This window comes from Microtus pennsylvanicus, chromosome 2, assembly GCF_037038515.1.
Source record: "Microtus pennsylvanicus isolate mMicPen1 chromosome 2, mMicPen1.hap1, whole genome shotgun sequence".
NCBI lineage: Eukaryota > Metazoa > Chordata > Mammalia > Rodentia > Cricetidae > Microtus > Microtus pennsylvanicus.
Genome location: NC_134580.1, coordinates 79120615 through 79126459, shown reverse-complemented (window position 1 = coordinate 79126459; position 5845 = coordinate 79120615). Strand labels below are relative to the sequence as shown.

The 5845-nt window shown below is 48.4% G+C and overlaps 1 pseudogene; it reads left to right on the top strand.

Annotated features, from left to right (window-relative positions):
* Positions 1-1161: 1161 nt before the first annotated feature.
* On the top strand, positions 1162-1876 carry LOC142844888 (leydig cell tumor 10 kDa protein pseudogene; annotated as a pseudogene).
* Positions 1877-5845: the final 3969 nt, after the last annotated feature.

Sequence of the window (5845 nt, the reverse complement as noted above, 5' to 3'; positions counted from 1 at the left end):
CGGCAGCTGGAGAGCCACGGTCTTGACTCCCGCGTGTATATTTATGAACTTCAACTGAAAACAAGAGTTGCCTGCTACACACAGCTTTACAAAACCACTGGCGAATGTCTGGCCGTGATCCAAGTGGCTAGCTGAGGAGTTTTGGGTAGTGGAACCATTTGAGGTGTGAACACAAAATAAAGTCATTTCATGAGAAGGCAGCAGAGGGTAGTGGTAGGTATGACCTCAGTACACAAAGAGGGCATTGTATGCAGCAGACCCCATACACACCAAGGATCTACTGCTGACTTTCTGCATTGACCCTCTGAATCTCAGTTTCTACATCTTTAAAGCAAAACAGGACTGGTTGAGACAGTGCAGCGGATAGAGACACTTGCAGCCAAGCCTGATAACCTGAGTCTGATCCCTGAGACCCTCATGTTAGAAGGAAAATTGACCTCCACATGTTGTCCTCTGACCTTCATGGCATTTGTGTGTGCACGTGCACATGTGTGCACAAACACACACGTGATAAATAAACAAATAATTGATAGAATTTAAATGGAAATGGTAACAACCTTATAAATTTGCTTAGAATTTTCAAATGAGTCTGGTAATATACAAAAGAACCAATATTTACCATTACTGTGCCCCTCTATAAAATCCCACTGCAGCTCTTTCAAAAACAATAATGCATTCAAATTGTTAGCTGAAATTAAAAAGTGGGTACTATTTTCCTCAGATCTGTAATTTAAGCTACATTATATTGCTATTGGTTCAAGACAACGGCACATTTTAAAAGTGTATTTTTTATATACAATTATGTTTTTAGCTGGAGGTCTAGGGATAGAATATGCATTCAGTGGAAGACAGAAGAGGCTTATTCTAGTCGGATCCTGCCCAGGTCCCAGAAACACCCCTGAACTGCCAGAAGCCTAGCTTTGAATATCTGGTTCAATCTCACCATTGTTTACTAGGTAGAGAAGGGTTTGTATATAAATCAAGCTGCTTCTGTCTGTGGAAGGAAATAAATGATAGAAAGCAAATACCAGATAAGCAGTTCCCACTCAGTCATTCAACCATCATTGTATGTTACGTTCATCATTGTAGATCCTAGCAGCATGGCTGTGAGGGAAACCTGTGTGAGTTTCCCCGTTCAAGATATACAGAACACGCGGCTCGTTGTACAACATGGCGCAGGGACAGCGCAAGTTTCAGGCGCAGAAACCTAAAAGCAAGGCTGCAGCTGCGGAGCGGAGCCGAGGGCCGAGGAAAGGCGGTCGAGTCATCGCTCCCAAGAAGGCGCGCGTCGTGCAGCAGCAAAAGCTGAAGAAGAGCTTGGAAGTGGGGATCCGGAAGAAGATTGAGCATGGCGTGGTGATGAAGGCCAACTCTAGCCTGCCTAAGAAGCTTACACTGCTGAAGGATGCATCAAAGAAGACAGGGGCCACCACCTCCAACAAGACACCATCCTAAAGGCACTGGGACTTTGCACGTGACCCCACAGGCTGGCCAGACCTGAAGAGGACCCTGTTCCAGTTCTGATGGCACCTGGGACAGCAATGGGCAGGTGATGATAAAGCTGGAAGCTTCCTAGTACTGAAGAGGCACTCGACTTCCTGTGGGTGACACGTTGTAATGAACTTGGCTCTGTTGTCCCGCCAGCTCTCAAACAGTTCAATTGAGAGGCCATTTGGAGGCTAGGTGAGCCTCACTGGTCTCCACAAGAAACTTCTCCTGCCCATGCAGTGCCCTTGACAGCCACAGGCCCCAGAACGAGCGATGACATCTATACCTGTAGCTGGCAGCTGGGAATTGTCTCTTCCCCGGGTCACTCCAGTCACCTAGTGTTGTCACTGTCCTGTAAATAAAGAAAGGTTCCATATCTTCAAAAAAAAAAAAAAGATATACAGAACACACAGGGTAAACCCTGAGCAATGTGCTAAGTACAACAAGCAAAGACAGAACATCCCTGATGTCGATAACAAGGAGCTCAATCTTCCCTTTGGGTCAGAAACCCTTTCAAAAGAAGAGACATTGAACTTCAAGACCTAGAAAAAAAAAGAGCCGAGGCTAGAGAATCAGAATGGACTATTTAATAAGGTGACAAGACCTTGAAAACAATGAACTTTATTCCAAGGACAATGAGAAACAATTGAAAACCAGACAGTTACTGGGTCATATCGAGCCTCGGAACAGCTCTTTGTGCCGTGCATTCGATTGGGTGGAGAGAAGTGACTTGATGGAAGAGGCAGTAAGGAGGTCAGAAAGATGGGACCTGTGATTGATGGTGTGTGGAGGATTGAGAGAGGAGCCACGGGCGCTTCCCTGTTTGAGGGCTGTGTGGATATTACCTTGCACATGGTAGAGCGCTGAAGGAACCCCTCTATTCAAAGAGAGAGGAGGAGGAGAGAGGGAGAGGAAAAGGAGGAGGAGGAGAGGGAAGAGGCAGCCACTATCAGTTGCCCTGTTGTGTGCCTCCTAAGCACAGGCAGTAAGAATGGGTAGTGGGTGTTGCTGCCGTATCCGGGAGTGGCCCTGAAAGACAGAAAGCCGTCTCTATGGCAAGAGCTCCCGTGCCACTATTTGTCCTCTGCAGTGTGGGGGAAAAATAGTCTGATGCCAGCATACACACACATACAGGCTTAGGGTCCTGCGGGCTGATGGGAGCCTGAATGACTGGGGAGGTCCGGAGTGAGGCATGCAGACAGGTGTATGAGTGGGACTGTTACGTATGGCAATAGTGAATAAAAATTCAGTCACCGAGAACAAGCATTGGCCGGTCAAGTGTAGACAGTCCCTGAGTCACAATGGATCAACTTAAGGTTGTCTTACTTTATGATGATGTTAAAGTGATGCGAGTGGGATATTTCTTCTAGGCTAGTGATGAATTATATGATATTACAAGAGATGCTGGCAGAATCGGTGAGCTATAGCTCCTAAGAGGCCACAGGGTCACAAGGGGTGACAATGGACACTGCACCCTATGCTGTGTTGCTAAACTACGGTGTGCAGGAGGTTGCCTATGCAAACACGTTTTCCATTATCAGCTTTTGATGGGGTTATCAAATGCCCTCCCATAGTAAGTCAGAGAAGATCTGCGACACAAACTGCAGAACCAGTTAACTAACAATAGCCAGAGATGGGCATCAGCCACCGACACCTGGCAAGCATGCATGAACACATGGCCCTGGTGACTGAGATGGAGGCTAACCAAGGCACAACACCCTGGGCTATAGCTCACAGAAGCCAATCTATTAGAGCTTCTGCGCATGCCAGAGGGCCCAGAGCTGAGTTCCCACGAGGCACCTTCAGATCCAGCAAGGCTGAGACAGAGACCAGAGATGTCGCATTACTAACAAGGTCCTAAATGATTCCAACGTGACATAGGTCCTTGAAGTGCCACTTGCATAGTGGGGACTGAGATGGACAGATGTCGCCTTCTCTAAGGCCACAGAGGAAAGCTCTTCTCATAGGCTCTAAAGGAGTCATGAGCAGGTTAGCAGGGAATGCACTCTCCTCTGGGTAAAACGGGAAAGCGGCAGCCAGAGAGCCTGACCCTTGGGAGCTGGCACCACACACTGAGTCTAGATGGATTAGGATGGTTTCCAGGCATGCTTTTGGGAATGAAGCCAGGTGGCTTACCAAGGAACAATCATGAACTGTGTTTCCTCTTAAAAGATTTAGGATTGGCATTCTCTCTTTTTCTCTCCCTCTCCCTCCCCTGCCTCTGTCTCTGGTGTGTGTGTCCGTGTGTCCGTGTGTCCGTGTGTGTGTGTGTGTGTGTGTGTGTGTGTGTGTGTGTGTCGGTGCATGTATGTGGATGGAGGCTAGAAGACATCACTTAACAGCTTCTCCATTTCGGTTTTTAATGGGCTCTCTTACTCACCTGGAATTCCCCCAAACAAGCTAAGCTGCCTGACCAGCAAGCCCCAGGGATCCTCCTGACACCCTGCCTCTCAAGTGGGATTCCAACATTTCAATACCATGCCTGGTTTACCCAGTTCTCTTTAACATGCGTTTTGGGAATTGAACTTAGGTCTCAGCCTTCTCCACAGCCCAGGATTCATGCAGTCTCTTTTCCTTCACCCTGCTGGCCTGACCATGGACATTAAACCTTCAGTCTGTGACCTGGAGCAGAATTCCCATGCGGGGAAGGATGCTGCCCTCCAGAAGCCTTAGAGGTCAGGTGGCATCTGGCAGGGGCTCTGGTAAATCCCAGTCTGTCCATACCTTCCTTGTTCTCTGCAAATCTTCTCTCCCTTCCCCCTTCTGCGTCACAGTGAGCCTCCCACAGCCTCAAGAAAACCATCCGTCCAGCTGGACCACAGCCATGTCACCAGGCTCTGCTGGAATGTCCCTCTGCTAGGTTAGGTCCATTTACCTGTGATTTGGCTCTGGACATTTCTCTTTATCATGTTTCATTGGAAAATCTGATCTCATTTGAGGTTACTCTCCAGCTCTGTTTCTGGACCAGTAACCAGTGGAAGGCAGCCAGAGAAATGTAAACAGGTAATGAAATGTAACAGGGCCCACACTTTCATGGCTCTTCCATGCTTCCAGCAAGGCTAGCTTCCTCCGCTGTACGGCCTGTGTCTGTTCTCCCTCACCATGGCAAGTGCTTCAGAGAAACAGAGGTATCTGCAGTCATTAGAAAGTCAAGTGCACCTGCTGGACCAAGTTCCGGAAGGAGGGCACGTCAGGGTCAGCCTAGAGGTGGTAGATGGGGTGAAAGTCTGGCCAGAAGCCCAGAGGGGCCCATAAATCCCACAGGTTTCCAGAGGCAAGGCACACTCCTGGGAGTCAGGTGAGACCCCACCTGCAGCCGGACGACAGGATGCTATTAAACAGTGGCCCCATGGGGCTTCTACAAGTGCGCTGGGTTCCTTACACCCTGGAAACAATTTACTGCCCTTGTCTGTTCTTTCTCATTATGGTTCTCTGCGAAGCCTCTCCCTTTTCCACACACGCTTTTGTTTCTCATTTTCTTGGGCCCACGTCTTTCTGCCCTTCCTCCATCCTCTCTACTTCCCTTTTGCTTTTCTTCTTTTCTTTTCGTTCCCATTCACTTCTCTCTCCTCCTTCCTACAGGAAGGGAAGAGCCTAAATATGAGGCCATTCTGAAACATTCTTGCCTGGGAGGGGTTTTGTAAACAGAATTGGTACTCTACAGAGTGTTTAGAACCAGTGAGTTCTGCCCGAGGGAGGCATAGATAGTGTCATTGTCCTCCGCTTCTATTATTTCCCTCACTTTAGCTTCTGCTCACCTATCCTGACACCAGCCCCAGCGACCAGCCCTACAGGTCTCACCCAGTCCTGCTACAGCTCAGATCTGAAGGCATCTCTGCCTGTGCTGTAGCCGTTAACTCGCACCTCACAGGCTCTCACAGGCTCACACGAGGAATCCAGATTCTCCAGGGTTGTCTGTCATTACTGGGAAAACTGTCCCATTGAAATCATCATTGCTGGAGCTGGGGAGATGGCTCGGTGGGTAACACACGTGCTAGGTAAGCATGAGACTGGAGTTTGGATCCCGAGCACCCACATGAATTCTCAGCAGCCATAGCCATCTATCTCTGTAATCCTAGCACTGCAGAGGACAGGAGACCCCCATGCCAATCTGGCTAGCTAGAATTCATGAGCTCTGGGTTCAAGTGAGAGACCTGATATATAGGGTGGAAAGTCATCAAGGAAGATACCAGGTCTCTATATGCGTACACACACACACACACACACTACCTCTTTGTTAAGTACACAGTTTTAGAGAGAAAGAAAGTACTATTGGAGCATGCCTTTGATTAAGGGTACCATCTGGGAGGCACCTAAGGTTGGCTGGCTTTCTTCCATTGTAATCACACTGTTGGGA